This window comes from Sus scrofa, chromosome 15 (assembly GCF_054392235.1).
Source record: "Sus scrofa isolate SSC_HxYL_T2T_F1_AM1 chromosome 15, Sscrofa_HxYL_maternal_Yorkshire_Landrace_v2.0, whole genome shotgun sequence".
Lineage (NCBI taxonomy): Eukaryota > Metazoa > Chordata > Mammalia > Artiodactyla > Suidae > Sus > Sus scrofa.
The window spans coordinates 58,824,250-58,843,227 of record NC_139397.1 but is presented as its reverse complement, the minus strand read 5'-3'; the positions used below and the strand labels follow the sequence as shown (position 1 = coordinate 58,843,227).

General features: G+C 40.9%; 1 protein-coding gene and 1 long non-coding RNA gene across 3 annotated transcripts in view; both read right to left on the bottom strand.

Annotated features, from left to right (window-relative positions):
* The window catches only part of WWC2 (WW and C2 domain containing 2), a 186,933-nt gene that overhangs the window by 115,470 nt on the left and 52,485 nt on the right, over positions 1–18,978 (bottom strand). The window lies entirely within an intron of this gene.
* Positions 5,394–10,371, bottom strand: LOC146395864 (uncharacterized). Its single transcript, XR_014830457.1, has 2 exons — positions 6,413–10,371; positions 5,394–6,115 (listed from the first exon to the last, which is right to left on the bottom strand). It is a non-coding gene; the product is annotated as an uncharacterized LOC146395864 (long non-coding RNA).

The window sequence follows — 18,978 nt, the reverse complement described above, 5'->3', positions numbered from 1 at the left end:
TTCTTTTTTTTTGCTTTTTAGGTCCAAACCTACGTCATATGGAAGTTCCCAGACTAGGGGTCAAATCAGAACTGCATCTGCCAGCTACACCACAGCCACAGCAACTCAGGATCCAAGTTACGTCTGCAACCTACATCACAGCTTACGGCAACACCAGATCGTTAATCCACTGAGCAAGGCCAGGGATCGAACCCTCATCCCCATGGATGCTAGCCAGGTTTGTCCTGCTAATTTTTTTTTTGTCATTTTTGTCTTTTTGTCCTTTTTAGGGCCACACCTGCGGCATATGGAGGTTCCCAGGCTAGGGGTCTAATCGAAGCTGTAGCTGCTGGCCACAGCAGAGCCACAGCAACGCCAGATCCGAGCCAAGTCTGTGACCTACACCACAGCTCATGGTGTAGGTCACAGCAACACCGGATCCTTAACCCACTGAGCAAGGCCAGGGATTGAACCCGCAACTTCATGGCTCCTAGTCGGATTTGGTTCCAATGTGGCACGACGGGAACTCCCCTAAATTACTCTTGATTTTAAAAAAAGCAGGATGGGAGTTCCCGTTGTGGCTCAGTGGTTAATGAACCCAACTAGCATCCATGAGGATGTGGGTTCGATCCCTGGCCTTGCTCAGTGGGTTAAGGATCCGGTGTTGCCATGAGCTGTGGTGTAGGTCGCAGATGCGGCTCCAATCTGCTATTGCTAGGGCTGTGGTGTAGGCTGGTGGTTACAGCTGCAATTGGACCCCTAGCCTGTGAACCTCCATACGCTCCATACGCTGTCATTTAGGTACCGCCCTAAATGACAAAAATAAATAAATAAATAAATAAAATTTTAAAAGCAGGAAACTCTAACTCAGTTCTAACTTTCTCTGCCTTCTGAAGACCACTTCCCAGTCTCTTCTTTATTCTCCTAGCACTTGAAAAAAATTGTCAAATCACATAATGCAGAGGACGCTGACCTGCGTTAAGTCTTCATATTTTATAAGTAGAGTAATAGGTAGTTTAAGATTCTGAAGTCTTACTAAATGAAATTTAGAGCAGAAAGTGAATTTCTGATATAGACCTTTTTAATTGCTGCTCACAGAAATTATTTTGTCCAAACGGCAAGAGAGAATTTTAATTTCAGTTCAATTTTCTCATTACCCTCAAAAACTCTAAAAGTACCATTTTGTTAAATTAAGTCAGTCCCAAGTGAATAGAGTAATTCAGTAACTTAGCTTACTTGTCCATAGGAACACCCATTTCATTTTTTTCTAAAATTAATACAACCTGCAACATTAAGGCAAACCACTCCCACCAATCCTGCTGCCTTATTCAATATACAATTCCATGTGCAATTATGCTATTAAGTTACAAGGCCCCAATAGCTGACCACAAATCACTTTTGCACACTATAAGCTAGAAAATATCCAACATCTCTTCACGAAATTGAAAACATCTAAAATAATTTTAATAATTTTGAGAACCATCCACATACAGGAACACAATCAAGACAGAGGATACTTTCAAAGTAATTTGGCAATGACTTGGGTCAATTCAAACAATCAAAATGAAAAATAATCAAGGAGGGAGTTCCCATCGTGGCTCAGCGGAAATGAATCTGACTAGCATCCTTAAGGATGCAGGTTTGACCCCTGGCCTTGCTCAGTGGGGTTAAGGATCCGGTGTTGCCGTGAGCTGTGGTATGGGTTGCAGATGCAGCTTGGATCCCATCTTGCTGTGGCTGTGGTATAGGGCAGCAGCTATAGCTCCAATTTGAAACCTAGCCTGGGAAACTCCATATGCCAAGGGTGCAGCCCTAAAAAAAGATTAAAAAAAAAAAGAGTTCAGAAGACAGGCACAAATTTCAAACAGAAAGAAAGAAAGAGAGAGAGAGAGAGAGAGGAAGGAAGGAAGGAAGGAAGGAAGGAAGGAAGGAAGGAAGGAAGAAAAATAATCCCAAGGAAATAGAACACATCCTAATTTATACCCAAGTTAGGCTCCAAAAGCTCATGTCAGCTGTTGAACACTCAGGATACTTACTTGCTTAGGTCCCCAAACCAGACCATGTTAGTATCTTAAACTCACCATGTACAGAAATAAAGCTCTCTGCTCCTTCCCTATCACATGACAAACCTCTTCACCGGAAAAGGATGCACCCTGCGTTCTGACTACCTCCTTCAGCTGGGGGCTCCGGCCCCAGCTCTGGGCCCCTCCTCTAGCAAGAAGAGCATCCACAGCCCCAGCCCACTGAGTCCTGCAGCCCCATGAGTGGGAGCGTGCAGTGTGGATCACATCCTGCTCTTGGTCTCTCTGTGGCCACACAGATGGTCTGCCTGCTTCCTTTTACTGCCATCGCTTCTCACCATCCAGAGCCTTCCTCCTTTCTGTCGACTGGGAGAAACAGACTTATGGCTTCCTTCTTTGGGTCCTGGTGCAAATCACCATGCCATCCTAAGGCTTTTTACTGCTAGTCTCTCAAGTAAGCGGGCTTCTATGCCTGGAAGTCACTTCCTCTCACCGAGGCACTACAGAAAAGAGCAAAAAGTGAACCCTGGAAATAATGACGCCTCTTGGAACACAAAAGAAAGATGGATATGTTTGAAAAGGCAAAGGCCTTGAAAAGACCTTGGGGTTAAGGATGAGATTTCAAGCACTTGGAACAAGCACTTGGAACCGAAGACAACCACTGAACGAGATTAACTAGACTTGGCAATGCTATGGGGGTAGGGAGAGGTGAGAAGAAGAGTTGGGTGACACAGTAGTAAAGTTGATTCTCACGAGTCAGACCACCTAAAAGTCCCACAAAAGAAAGAAAGAGAGAGAGAGAGAAAGGAAAGGAAAGGAAAGGAAAGAGGAAGAGAAGGAGGGAGGGAGGGGGGGAGGAAGGAGGGAAAGAAGAGGGGAAGAAAGAAGCTTTGCTAACCCTAAAGACCAGAAACAAGCTCATGGGCAATGAGGCAATGATAGGCCAGGGGCAGCTCGAGAATCATAGAGCATAAAGGGTAGCACGTTATGGAAAACACCATGAAGAGTCTAAGAATATAGCCAGATACAGACACTAAAACGACTGATAATGGTTGCTAAAGTGGTGGCAATGGAAGATAAAGAACTTTTATTTTTTGTACAGTTAAGTCTTCACTCTGCACAGTAGTGCAGGACCATAAAAAAGAATGTGCAACCACAACTGCAAATTAATCTTAATAATTAATGGGAAAAGGCTACACCTGTTCCATGATCTTTGAAATTTTTCACCGAAATAGTAAAAATATTACTGAAAAAAAACAGTAAAACTTTATTTAGCATAACTTAATTTAAAACATAAGACAGAGAATTAAAGTGTTCATCTATTTGTGAAAAGCTTATGAAGAGTAGTTTGAACAGGGCTTGCCTTCTTCACGCTGTTTAACTCAGAATCTTTTCTATACCTGACAAACTGCCATACTCCTAAGTCTGGATCATCTGCCAACATTTTATCCTTCGTGCTTTCAATGTCATGAATTATCTCCAAGAGTTCCTTTCACGTCAATATATTTGGTGCCATCACTTCCTCTGGGATATTTTCATCTTTTTCATCACAGTCACTTGCCTCACTTAAGCCAAAAAATCTGCCTTCACTGAGTTCCTGTGGCTACACGTCTCGTCTTTCAAGTGGTGGCACTGTCAATGTGCCCATGGTCAACTCTTTCTTCTATGATTCTATTCATGTTGGAGCGAAATCCTGCAAAGTCATTTGCACAGTGTGGTAAAAGCTACTGCCATTCTGCACACCTTTTTCTATTACTTCCTGCTATAATGCTTGGATGTTTTCTAATGGATGCTTTATCTCACATTTCTTCCAAAATTCAGCTACAGAAAAATGCATGATCTCAGCTGTAGCATCAGTCACCAATCTGAAAGTCCATTTAAGATAACAGGATTTAAGAGTTCCCTTCATAGTTCAGCGATTAACAAACCCAACTGGGATCCACAAGGTTGCAGATTCAGTGGGTTAAGGATCTGGTGTTGCCGTGAGCTGTGGTGTAGGTTGCAGACGTGGCTCAGATACAGCGTTGCTGTGGCTGTGGCGTAGGCCAGCAGCTGTGGCTCCGATTTTCAACCCCTAACCTGGGAACTTCCATATGCCGCCAATACAGCCCTAAAAAGCAAAAAAGTTTAACAGGTTTTAAAAGCTAGGAAAAAGCAAATTTTGGCATTTTCATTCAGGTCCCCGAGAGAATGAGAGTGACTTGGAACATTATCTAGGAGTAGTGATTGTACTTCAGAAATTAAATTATTTTGCATAATTCTAAACAAAAAATTGAAACAAGACTTGAAACAAGGATACAATAATCTATGACCTTTTATTTGTATGCTAAACGACTAGTTGAGATGATTTTTCACTATTGTTCAATGTTCTGGGATTCTTAGACTGATTGATAAGTGTCAGTTTTAAAGTTGCTCTTTGAATTGCTTCCTAACAGGAGCGTTACCTTGTGTTTAAATCCTTTATAGCCATGTCAAGATCTGACAACTTTCATGGCACGAGTTCCTGATGGTGCTGTTTTCTAACCTGTCTCATCAACATTAAAATATTTGAACTATATCTAATCACTGTAATGTAACATGATGGAGGATAACGTGAAAAAAAGAATGCATATATATGTATTACTGGGTCACTCTGCTATACAGCAGAAATTGACAGAGCATTATAAATCAACTATAATAAAAAAATTTAAAAAGAAGAAAAAACATTAAATATTTGAGGATCATCCTTCTCACCTGCCTTAACTACTCCTTGGACCCTAGATGTAAATTTCTCAGTAGCTTATCTATGCTATGGTGTCACCTGATGGCCTAGCATTAACCAATTCATGCCAACTTCTGAATGATGAAACCAGTCTTTACAGACAGTAGTTCCTCTCCAATATTCACATTTTTCTTTCAGTGTGGCAATGAACTTCATACTTTGGCTTGAATGATAATCAAACTGATTGGGATTTTTTCAATTACAGCCTTTTTTGGGAGCCGCACCCACAGCATGTGGAAGTTCCTGGGCCAGGGACTGAATCCACACCACAGCAGAGACCCAAGCTACTGCACCGACCAGGCTGGATACTTAACCCACTGTACCACAAGGGAACTCCCTAAAATTACAGTCTTCAATCTAAAATGTAAGTAAAAACTATTTCAACCAAAAGCTGCCCTTCTGTTTCCAACACAATTTAAATGAAAAGATGCTAAAATGACTTCACCTCGTTTTTACATGCACGGGATGTATTCAATATGCTTCACGCAGGCCTAAGTCTCATGCCATCTTTGCTTTGCTATCAATATTTTCAAGTCTTCTAATCACTTCCAGTTTCACTTCTAGCACTATCACTTTCCATTTCTTTGCTGTGATTTCATTTTTGTTGGCCATTGCCCTCTTTTGATTATTCATTTTTATAAGATGATGCACGGGTTTTTCACTGGGAGAGAAAGAGGCAATACAACTACACACTTTGTTGTTTGTGCGTGAACTGAGCAACAGATGCATAGTGAACAATTACCGACAGAGTTGAGAAAACTAATGTGATTTGTCACTGATCATCACATCCTTCTGTTATCTATGCAGTGACTTGTGGATTGAAGCAAACCTTGAATTTGACGAAGCCACTGTTAATACATCCTGGTAGCTGAAATCTGAACCATGTAGCTGTGGGGCAGGTGTAATTTATGTAAACCATGGTAACTGAAGCATGTGCACAGCATATTCATGCAAAATGAATTCTGCCTTATTTTATTCCAATCCCTGCTTAAAAATTATCTAGGCCAATTAGGCTAAATGTTTAAAAATTAGACTGAAACGATGAAACTTTAGGGCAAAATAAAAAGGGCCCTAAACTCTGACCAAATAGGGAGAAGTTAAATATATAAATAAGGCACATGGAAACAGAAAAGAGGAACAGGAGGGATTATAATAAAATTTCACTATGAAGTAGATTAATTCACAAATTAACTTATTGTGATTCATGTATTTTTATATTCATTCATTCATTTGCTTTTTAGGGCCACACCTGCAGCATATGGAAGTTCCCACTCTAGGGGTTGAATTGAGCTGCAGCTGCCCGCGTATGCCACAGCCACAGCAACACCAGGTCAAGCCACATCTGCAACCTATACTACAGCTCACAGCAATGCTGGATCCTTAACCCACTGAGTGAGACCAGGGATCAAACCCGAATCCTCATGGATACTAGAAGGTTCAAAACCCTCCAAGTCACAATGGGAACTCCCTCAAGTTTGCTTTTGTTTTTTTTGTTTGTTTGTTTTATTTTGTTTTTTTGGTCTTTTTGCCATTTTTTAGCCACTCCTGAGGCATATGGAAGTTCCCAGGCTAGGGGTCAAATTGGAGCTGTAGCCACTGGTCTACGCCAGAGCCACAGCAACATGGGATCCAAGCCAAGAATGCAACCTACACCACAGCTCACGGCAATGCTGGATCCTTAACCCACTGAACAAGGCCAGAGATCAAACCCACAACCTCATGGTTCCTAGTCGGATCCCTCCTCAAGTATTTTTAACAAGATAAATTCTGGAAGTTCCCATAGTGGCTCAGCGGAAATGAATCTGACTAGCATCCATGAGGACACAAGTTGGATCCCTGGCCTTGCTCAGTGGGTTAAGGATCCAGCCATGCTGTGAGCTGTGGTATAGGTCACAGATGCAGCTCAGATATGGCATTGCTGTGGCTGTGGCATAGGCCAGTGGCCACAACTCCAATTCAACCCCTAGCCTCGGAACCTCCATGTTTCGCTGGTGTGGCCCTAAAAAGACAAAAAAAGAAAAGAAAAAGAAAAAGAAAAAAAGAAAAAAATTAAAAAGAGAAATTCTGTATGGAAGAAGAATATGAGTAGCAGCAGCTGTGTAAAGCCAAGTCTTCCAACAATTCTTCAAAATAGAAAAAGACAATTTTAAAAGGCAGGGAACAGATAAAACTGCATAAACCCATGCCCTCAGGATAACCAGAAGACTAGGGTAATTTCAAATTACCTGTAAGTGAAAAAAAACAAATGCCAAATCCTAGAGAGCTACTGTCAGTTCTGCTCTAACACTTTCTTTGAAAATGCAAAATCTAGTGTCCAAATGTGACTGATGCATTAAGGAACAATTAGAACATAATGAGAATTTTGTGTTTGCTTATAAGCATCTATCTTTGTCTGCAAGGATAACCATGAATGCAGAAAACTGCACCCAGACAAACCAAGCCGGTAGGAATAGGAAATACCCCCTCACCCTTGGCTCAAAAAATCTGCTAGTTATGTCAGTTCACCACAGGAGTTATGAGCCATACCCACTCATACCTGGTGTTCCAACTCACAAGCTACAGTCCTTCCCAAGGCCATGCCCACTGAACAAACTTCAGGTCTTCTCAAGGTACAATGCCATATTTACTGGGGTACTTATGTATCCCTAATGACTTCTCATGGATAGAAATCATGCTACAGGAGTTCCTTGGTGGCTCATTGGGTTAAGGATCTGGTGTTGTTACAGCCATGGCTCTGGTTACTGCTGTGGCACTGGTTCTGTCCCTGGCCTGGGGAACTCTTGCATGCTGAGGGAGTGACCCCTCCAAGAAACAGAGTGCTACAGTTTTTATTAGGTTCCTATCTATCTTCTAATGAGGGATTGATGGTTCAGTCGTGGATTGTGTGTGTGTCCTCTACCCCCTGCCTGACATTCATAGGTCATTGCTCTAATCCGCAGTACCTCGAAATGTGAGTGTATTTGGAGATAGTGCCTTTAAAGAGGTAAGTAAGGTAAAATGAGGTCATATAGTCAACCTAGTTCAACATGAGTGGAGTCCTTATGAGAAGAGGACATAAGCACAGACACACACACAGAGGGGAGACCATGTGAAGACAAGAGGAAGAGGCCATCTGTCAGCAAGGGAGAGAGGGTTCAAAGAGACCAACCCTGCTGACTGATACACTGATTTCCAACTTCTAGCCTCCAGAACTGTGAGAAAGTGAATTTCTGTTGTTTAGGTCACCCAGTCTGTGCTACTGTGTTATGGCAGCCCTAGAAAACTAACACATGCCCCAAAACCCATTCTCCCCACAAGCCCCGTGCTTTTTATTGAGCAATGCTGCATAGAGTGATGATGTTTAAGAACGCATAGCTGTGTAGCACTGGCACCTATGTCTAGTCACTTATGATGGAGCATGATAATGTGAGAAAAAAGAATGTAATTGGGTCACTATGCTGTACAGTAGAAAATTGACAGAACACTGTAAACCAGCTATAATGGAAAAAGTTAAAATCATTATATTTTAAAAAAAAATGCATAGGTTGCAATGCAGCAGAACTGTGTATCTCATGATCCTGCTCTAAATCATCACAAGAACAACGGGACTCCAGGAAAAACTGAGGGGAAGAAAGAAGGGAGTGTAGCTGTGGTCTTGAGTCTGATCTAAAATCACAGCCTAAGGAGTTCCTGCCGTGGCCCAGTGGGTTAAGAATCTGACTGCGGCAGCTCAGGCTGCTTCAGAGGCGAGCTGTCAATCCCCAGCCCAATGCAGTGAGTTAAAGGATTCGTCGTTGCTTTGCTGCAGCGTAGGTCACAGCTGTGGCTCAGATTCAATCCCTGGAGCGGGAACTTCCATATGCCGCAGGTGTGGCCATACAGTTAAAAAATAAATAAAAGAAAATCATGGCCTAAAAGAGAAGGTCCCCCAAATATGAAAATATTGAGGGGGCAGGAGTGAGGCCCACCAGGAAGGAACTAACCTAAATGTGCACCTGAGCCCAGGAGGCAGCCTTGGAAAATACAAGGTAGAAAGGAAAGGGGCGGCATTCTTTGGAAACCTCATGGTAAAGAGAAAAGAGTCAAGTCAGAGAAATGTAGAAACTGCAAGAGAAAAAACTTGTCAACGACTGAGAGGCACATAATCCTCCCCCCACCACCCCGCCCCCAGTTCCCTGCCTCCACAAAAGCCACCCAGGAAAGCAAGCACCTGTGAGAGTCCTGGCAGACACGCCCTCGAACAGGAGACCAAAGTTAACCTCACCAGCAGTGGGTGCCCCCTGATGTGGGGCACTGAGAAGGACACCAGATCACTTCTGGGGTATTTCTAGCAAAAAGGCATAATCTGAATCTAATCATGATCCAACACAAATTGAGGGGCATTGTTTACACCAAACATGTGGCATATCCTCCTCAAAAATGCTAAGTTCCTGAAAGACAAAGAAACACTGAGAAACTATTCCACATTAAGGGAGAATAAAGAGACATTACAACTAAATAAAACAAGTGAGCCTGAACTATATGGGGAATGTGTCCTATAAAGGACAGTATCGGGCACGAATTCAATTCAATGTAATTGGAATAAAGTACACAGAACAGATCCTGGTACTGTGACTATGTAAGAGAATGTCCTTGTTTTTAGGAAATGCGAACTGAAATGTTTAGGGGCGAAGGGTATCAAGTCTGCAGTTTACTCTCAAATGGCTAACAAAAATTAATGTATATAAGGGTGAGATCCAGAGACACACAGAGAGAGAGAGAGAGAGAGAGAGAGAGAGAGAGAGAGAGAGAGTAGGGGGTGGGGGAGAGAGCAAAGGGGAGGAGGGAGAAAGAGACAATGATAAACCCAACATCGTGAAATGTTAACATTTGAGGAATCTGGGTAAAGAGTACATGGGAGTTCCTTGTACTCTTTCTGCAATTATTTTGAAGGATAAAATGCTTTCAAAATAAGAAGTTAAAAAGAGAAGAAAGAGATAAATTTTGCTTAGCCTGTTCCAATGTGTATTTTCTGGTTAAGTTCTTAATTCATTCACTGAGAACAATAAAGCCAAGGCAGAGTAGACAGGAGTATAATTAAAGAACAAAAGGAAGTTAGAAATTTACAAATAACATTATGGCATCATCTTAAAAGCTGAATTCAGAATTTAAAAAAAAAAAATTGTAAAGTAATCAGGCTCCGTAATACAGGTTGGAAAGTTGTGATTTAAACCATCAACCCAATGAAGTAACACAGGGAAAAATTATTTCAGCCTTTTCTTAGGTGTTCTTGGGTCACTGAATCTGTACGCAGATTCTGTACAGCAGCAGGCACTCAGATACAGAGAAGGATCAAGCAAAAGGTTCTATTGTGTGACATTTCTTAAAGTACATCTTCAAGTGCCTATAGTCCAACTAACTGCTAACAGAGGAAAGAATAACGGAGTAACTCTTTTAACATCACTCGTTCCCAACAACAGCACTTGACCCAGGCAGCCTTATCACCCCAAGATCATTACAGTTTTGTCCATATTGGTCTCCCTCCCTCCAATCACTCTTCCTTTCAATCTCTCCAGCTACACTCTTCCAGATTCTTCCTTCTAAAATACACCTTCCATGCCATGTAACTCTTTTATCAAAATCCTTCGAAAAAGATACTCATAAAGAATCAGGTTCAAGTATCTTACCCTCAATATCCAAGGTCTCCTACTACCTAGTCTTCAGCTTCTTTTCCAAACTTGTTCTGTAATCTCCCTTCAGCCCAAACTAGCTACTGTGTCTGTGCTGACACCCAGCACTTTCCCTGCTGACCTTCAAAGCCCACATGGGGGTCCACCAACTCTGTGAAGCATGTTCTCACCACCTCAGCCGCCTCCCTCTCCTTGGAAGATATAGTAATTAGAATATGCTGCACATAAGTTAAGTGGAAGGAAGGAAGGAAAGGAGGAAGGGAGGAAATAGAAGCCCTACAAATTTCTGATTTTTTGAATATCAATTAACTAATTTGTGCCCATCAATTTCCCTCTCCTTCCATTCATTTTATTGCTCCAGCTTTGCAAGTACCTTAGTACATGCTTATTCTACAATACAATAGGATAGAAAGTTTTGTCCGGATATATGCCCAAGAGTGGGATTGCTGGGTCATATGGTAGTTCTATAGTTTTCTGAGGTACCCCTATACTGTTTCCATAGTGGTTGTACCAATTTACATTCTCACCAACAGTGTAGGAGGGTTCCCTTTTCTCCACATCCTCTCCAGCATTTGTTATTTGTTGACTTGTTAATGATGGCCATACTGACATGATGGTGTGAGGTGGTAGCTCACAGTAGTTTTGATTTGCATTTCACCCATTATGTTCATTGAGCACTATTCACAATAGCCAAGACATGGAAACAACCTAAATGTCCACCAACAGATGAATGGATTAAGAAGATGTGATATATATACAAAATGGAATACTAATCAGCCATAAAGAGGAACAAAATAATGCCATTTGCAGCAACATGTATGGAACTAGAGACTCCTGCACTAAGTAAGTCGGAAAGAAAAAGATAAATACCATATAATATCAATTCTTTCTGGGAACTAATATATGGCACAAATGAACCTTTCCACATAAAAGAAACTCATGGGCTTGGAGAGCAGACTTGTGGTTGCCAAGGGGGAGGGAGAGGGAGTGGGATGGACTGGGTTAGTAGATGCAAACTATTGCCTTTGCAGCAGATAAGCAATGAGATCCTGCTGTATAGCACATGGAACTATATCCAGTCACCTGTGATGGAACACGATGAAAGATAATGTGAGAAAAAGAATATATACATACATATATGTGTCACTGGGTCACTTTGTTATACAGTAGAAATTGACAGAACACTGTAAATCAACTATAATGAAAAAACAAAAATCATAAAATTTAAAAAAGGAAAGAGTAAAAAAAAAAATAGGATAGAGCAGTTGTGAGAGCAGAGATAGATGAAGGGTTTATCAAGGAGCATAAAACCAAAATCGGCACAGGAAAGATTGGTGTTTGTGGACTGAAAAGGGCCAGGGTGTAGGGAAGGCAGCAGAGCAGTGACGGCCACTGCCCACCACTGGGCAGTGCTTCCAGCACACCGCCTTTGGTACTTAATGCTGTGCCCCATCGGGGGAGGGAGTGATGATTAGCAGCATATATGCCAACCCAGACTAAAGGGTGAACTCCATCCTAACCCACCTCAAATGATTAAAAATTATAATCAGTTAAATCTAAATTAATGAAACGGTGCCACAATTTCAAAGTATAGCAGTAACAAAGGGTAGATTCTCTATGGAGGATGTAGCCATTTGGTTACAGAAACGGAGATCCAGGCAGGAGGGGGATGACTCGAGGCTGTGCCTGACCCCTCCCCTCCTCTTTATTCAGGACACAGGCTTCAAGATCATTTCAAGATACTCCTCGGGGAATTCCCGTTGTGGCACAGTGGTTAACGAATCCAACTAGGAACCAGGAGGTTGCGGGTTCGGTCCCTGCCCTTGCTCAGTGGGTTAACGATCCGGCGTTGCCGTGAGCTGTGGTGTAGGTCGCAGACGCGGCTCTGATCCCGAGCTGCTGTGGCTCTGGCGTAGGCCGGTGGCTACAGCTCCGATTGGACCCCTAGCCTGGAAATCTCCATATGCCGCGGGAGCGGCCCAAGAAATAGCAACAACAAAAAGACAAAAAAAAAAAAAAAAGATACTCCTCGGGAGTAGCTATGTGTGGTGACCGATGACACCTAGTTATTGTGGAGCCCATTTCATAACATATTTAAGGGTCAAATCATTACACTGTATACCTGAAACTAATATAACGATGTATGTCAATTACATCAAAATTTTTTAATAAATTAATTTTTTAAAAGAAAAATTCTTATAATTGCAACCCAGTTCCACAAGAGCCCAGATCCAAGGGGAGATTTTAAAAATCTCCTTTTGAAAGGTCTCTAAAATAAAAAGAGATAAAATACATTTAATGATATTCTGCAACACTCCAAGAGGTGTCAACGATAAAATTCATCCTAAACCAAGAGAGCTACACCTCTTACTCCCCATGACTGCATGTTTGAAATGCATTCATTCCCTTGTCCATCTCCCCCAAACAGACTCAGCTCTTTGATAGCAAACTGCCTTTTATTTATTGCTGTATTTTCAGCTTCCAGCCCTATTTATGGGCTCAATAAATGTCGGCTGTGGAACTATAAGGATGCATCAAAGTAGTTGACCATTTGACCCCTCCCCCCTAAAGAAAAGCTATTCGCAGGGGGCCACAATTTTCAGAAATGGCATATTGCTCAAATTTTCGGTCTTCACAATTCAAGGTAATTGCAGTAGTAATAGTTAACACATTCCGAGTAGGTATCTAATCACTTGCTCCTCATTAACAAACCTTTGAGTTAGGTACCCCTGTGACTTAACAGAAGGGGTAACTGAGGCCCAGAGAAGTTAAGTAACTTGCCCAAAATCACACAGCCAGAGAGAGGCAGAGGCAGGATTCAAAGGCTAGCAACCTTGAGAGTCCACACTTTCAACCATTATACAAATACAAATGTAACAAAAAAGACCAAATAAATGCATTCTAAGAATTAATCAAAAAGTATAATATTTCAATTGCATATGTTTGGGTTAATTTTTAGAATGCAGTCTAATTTAAACAGCATTAAATGATGATTTTATTTTGCTTTTAAAAGCTACCCAAGTTGCTGTTAAAATAGCAACCTCTTTAATTTTAACTATTTGTAGGTCAATAATAATTACCAAAAAGTGACATTTTAATTATTAATCAAAATAACAGGAGACTTTTCTTTAGTAACAGTAGTCACTTTTTAAATAGGAACATATTTTAAATGTTTAAATATTTTAGTTATAAGTATGAATAATAGTGTCTCTTAAAACCAAAATGATATAAACACAAATGAAATAGAACATTTCAGCCAAGTTACCAGAAACAAGTATCTGTATATGACTCTATCTTTCTAATCCTTTTCCTGAGAGGTGATGAAGCACAGAAGACCGTGTCCTGACGTTGAAGTGCTGCTGCAATTACAGCTGGTCCATTCTCCAGCTCTGTGACCTTAGGGAAAGTACTTAACCTCTCTGAACTTGCCAAGAGCCTCAAGGTATTTTGAAGATGAAAATATATAATATACACAAAACAGCATACCTAAATGAAATAAATGTTAAATCCTTTTTCTTATAAGAGAAACAAGACTAGATAGATAACCTTTGTCACTGCACATTAGTTAATTCAAAATATACTAATGTTTTCCAAAGTTCAAGGCACAAGCAACGTTTCTTCATCCCTGTTTTCATTTCTGAAACTTTGAGGAAAACAATCAATTGCATTAATACATCCCAATTCTAGATTCCAATTTACATGGGTTATATAAAAATATTTACTTTAAAAGTGAACTTTTGAGATTATTTTGTTTTAAAACTGTTTTAAAAAGCTGACAATTTTGGCCTCTGTCAGCCTCTGTGATGATTTTAAACTCTGGGTAAGATGAAGAGATCCCCGTCTTACCCACTGAAGGCAAGAGATAGGACCAGGTGATATTTAGTGGTTTCACACAGCAAAATAAGGTTTTGAATCTGTCAACAAACACAAGTAGATCCCAAAACATGGATAGTTCTAATGAAAAGGCAGAGTCCATTCTTCTCAAAAAGGATTCACCAGTAGCAAGTAGGTAGCACCTAACAACTTTCAGGCCAGGACCACTTGCTCCTCGCCCAACCCAAGAACCAAATGGCCTCTGAAATGGCCCTTCTCAGGTCTGTTCAACTTCTCAGGTGGTCAGGTGGACAGAAGGATCCCCTGGCTCATACAGGTCCTGGCACCTCAGCCTCCCATGAACACTGAGTAACCAAGAAGCAGATGAAGGAAATCCTTTTTTATAGAAATAGTCAACAAATGAATAAGGAATGACCAAATGACATCACCGCTTTGCAACTCCCAATTATCCACAGATCTAGACACTGAACATCAATAGCTTAAACATGGATTGTTTTCCCAGTGTCACCGAGAAACAGCTCAGACATTGTGTACTTTCTACCACCAAAATATCTATATATCTCTGTCTACCCTGAATTTGATCATGTCTACAGAACTACGATCAATTTACAAGAATTACAAAACTGCACAATGGGGATGTTATCAGAAAAAAAAAAAGGATAAAGAGAGAAGCTGTAGGCTAAATAATACTTAGAAGACATTTTTAAAAAATGAATCAACTCATGGTGTTTGTAATTTCATCAGGATAATTATTTCATAAGAAAGGGCTATAGAAGGCTTCAGGGTGGCTGGCAAAGTTCTAGTGACCTATTTTTTTAAAAACAAAAATAGGAAATTTTTAAAAAAGGACAGTAAGATTCAAAAGGTAATTTCAGATTAGCCATTAGTTAGACCATACATTTTTTTTTAAAGTATTAAATCCAAAAAAATAAATAAATAAATTAGGATAGGCGCAGGCGCAGAGGATTTAAAATATTACTGATTTTTTTTAAAAAGGGAATAAAGAAGTCATTATGAAAAACAGTCAGAACTCTGAGGAGGTCCTTACAATTCCTTTGCCCTCTACTACTCTTTATTTTGGGTTACACTGGAGGGACATCATATAATCTTTACAATGCCTGGGGGCCCAAAATGTTTGTATTGTTCTTTTTTTTTAAGCATGTTTTTATTTTATTTTATTTTTCAATGATTTTTATATTTTCCATTATAGCTGGCTTACAGTGTTCTGTCAATTTTCTACTGTACACCAAGGTGACCCAGTCACACATACATGTACATATTCTTTTTTCTTACATTATCGTGCTCCATCTTAAGTGACCAGATAGAGTTCTTAAAAAAAAAAAAAAAAAAAAAAAAAAAAACTAAATGTCTCACCTTAATGTGAGAATGAGGAGAAGGTTCGGTGGGTCTATTCTCAATTGCTCATCTCTACTAAAAGTTTTTTAGATTTTTTTTTTTTTTTTTTAACTCATACCAGATGGCTTGGGAGAGAGAACTTCTTCTAGAGACTCCAACTTGAATAAGAAAATCCTTGCTGTAAGGAGCTCAAAATCGGGGATAGAAGTTGCATAGGAACATGGACAAGTACCTGGTGAGCTAAGAGCTAGCGACAGAATACAAAGGAGCAAGTCTGAAATCTGGAGCCTTGTTGTGTGGTTTATCTGGTGCATCTTTGGAGAGGAAGAAAGCTGCATTTAATCTACACAGAGAAGGGGAGAGGGCAGCAGGGAACATGAAGGCAGAATTGGGTAACCATTACGGTAGCTTAGCAAGAAAAATTAGAGACATGTCTCAATGCTTTCAGTATTAAAATGAGGAGGAAGATACAGAAGCACCATGATAATCTTAAAATATATTCACTTAGTTAAAAGTCTAAGATTTAGATATAATTTAAATAAGGACAAACAGGCTTTCTATTCCAAGTTTATTAAATTTCAATATTCATCAGCAATGATGTAAACACAAGATATGTCATTACCCGATTAATTCTTGGATAGTTTAAAAAAAAAAGAACAATATTCTTCAGAGTACTTTATCTCCAAAAAACCACTTTTTAGCCAAGACAGGTATTTTTATATGAAGGGGAAAACGTGCATACTTAAGTACTGTGAGACAGCCCCAACCTCATATACTATATATATCTTTTGTATTCAGGGAGGTAAACCAGAGTTTAAGGGCAGTTTTATGAAGATTAGCTAACGGCAGAGCTATAATTTCACAGAGTTCTAAAGTTTCTTATAACCTACTTTTATTTTTTTTAACTACTCAAAACAAAAGGATTATTCAGCAAATCATTCTAAGTATTTATTTTATAAAGGCTGTTCCCATTTATATTGAACAGTGACACAGAATGAAATATATTATTAGTATGTGCAAACACATGCTTTCCCAGAGAAAAACAGGTTTCATCATATTGTTCTTATATTTGCCTTGATATGCTTTTATGTGTGTCTTTATGATGTTCTGGGAAACAGAACTTAAATAAATCGTTTGGACAATCCTCTGTTTTAACCTTACTCAAGGAGTTCCCATCATGGCACAGCGGAAACAAATCTGACTAGGAATCATGAGGTTTCGGGTTCGATCCCTGACCTCGCTCAGTTGGTTAAGGATCTGGCGTTGCTGTGGCTGTGGTGTAGGTCACAGACACAGCTCGGATCTGGTGTTGCTGGGGCTGTGGCATAGGCTGGCAGCTGTAACTCTGATTTGATCCCTAGCCTGGGAACCTCCATAGGCCAAAACAAAAAACAAACAAACAAAAAAAGAAACCTTACTCAAGATCTCTTACAACAAAATTTAACTGAAATTCTAAATAAAAATATGCCAGAAATGTCTGTACCATCTTCAGCTTGATCCTAAACTTTTAAAATTTCTTTATTTTTCAACATCATCTTTTTACAACATTTTAAAGCAAAAAGTTTACCAATAAAAAACCTGCCAGATTCTCCTGGTACAATGGCCACATTTTAGATCCTGGTGACCGGAGGAAATCTACAGTAACACCAGGATAATCTGAATGTTTGTTTCTTACCACAGCTGTGATGGCTCTCTCCGCTGCCCAAACATTTACTCTGTTGTCCAGTTACTTGTATGGCAAATAATATGAGTTATAATAAGGATCTGGCTTTAACTCAGAAAAATCAGTCACAACACAGACTAGCTGCGTGGCTTTGGGCAAATTATTTGTCTCTCTGAGCCTCCACAGCCTCACAGAAAATAGAGATTATATCGGCCCAGACTGTACGGTGCCCTCAGGGGCAGGCTGACCTGTACCTACGCAAATCCCAAGCGATCCTGCCCGTCCCATGCCAGAAAAAAAGCATCATTCTGCCAACCCATGGTACTAGGGGCGTGGAAGAACTCCCAAGAACTCTCAATTTCCTACGTCGCACTTTCAAGGCTTCAGTTGGAGTTGACAAGTCAGCTGAAGAAGGTTTTACAAATCTAGCCATTCCAGTTCTCATGACTGATCCACACCCGCATCCCCACTTCCCAGCCCCAGCTGCCGAAAGTGCTGGTGCAGCCCCTTAAGTAGACAGGTTGCCAGCACTCTGGAGGCAGCTCATTACAATTTATTTCTTTCAACCACTCTGTCGCAAGTCAAGACAAAAGGAGCAACACTCTCGCAAATCAATACTCAGAACACCAGTTACGACAGACACTTGCCAAAGGTGTATATCCCAGTCGTTACTGGCCTGGACTGAGAGCATTAGGCAGACAGGGCAGACATTCCATCACCTAGGACTTCCAGGTCCTGGTAATCTACATTCCTGCTTCCTCTTATCTCAGGAATGGCATCCTCTCAAAGTCCAGTTTTACCCATACCCAAGGCTGACAATTAGAATGAGATGGTGGCACAATTTGTGTGGCAACAAGAGCCTGGCCCTCTACTAGCACAGGCTCAGCAGTTCCACCAGAATTCCACTCAGTGTGAGCCCCCTGACCGAGGGGCAGAAGATTGAGACCTCCAACCAATGGGGCACTGTGCCAGCCGCTTTTACACATAAGCCACCTCAACCTCTGCCATGATGGAGTCTTGGGATAGACACACACACACACACACACACACACACACACACACACACACACACACAGCTCAAGACCTTCCAACCACCAGTGAGACATCCACACAAGGACTGAGCCTACAAGTGCCACCATAAGTCCTGAAAGACCTCGAACCCAATGGCAAGACCTGGAACTGAAGTATCTCTACCAGTGAAGTCAGAGCAATGTGATAAAGGCAGGAGACAAAGGCAGACATGCCCTAGAAACCACACAGTAAAATTCAGATGTTCCAGAGAATATTTAATGATATAGGAGAGTGCTGATTTGAGGTCATAGTTTTAGCTAAGTTCAGATCAGAAAACTGCTTCCACATGCTTCAGTCTCACAGCTGCCGCCTAAGTGCTCATTCCCAGCTTATTCCAGCACTAGCTGTCATGATGGTCTTGAGATTGTGTCTGTTTCAAAGGAGGGAATTGCTTTCCTTTCTTAAGGTTTTTTTTTTTTTGCTTTTTTAGGGCTGTACCCACAGCATATGCAAGTTTCCAGGCTAGGGGTTGAACGGGAACTGTAGCTACTGGCCTACACCACAGGCACAGCAACACAGGATCCGAGCCATGTCTGTGGCCTATACCACAGCTCACAGTAATGCTGGATCCCCAGCCCACTGAGTGAGGCCAGGGATCAAACCCACATCCTCATGGATACTAGTCGGATTCATTTCTGCTTCACC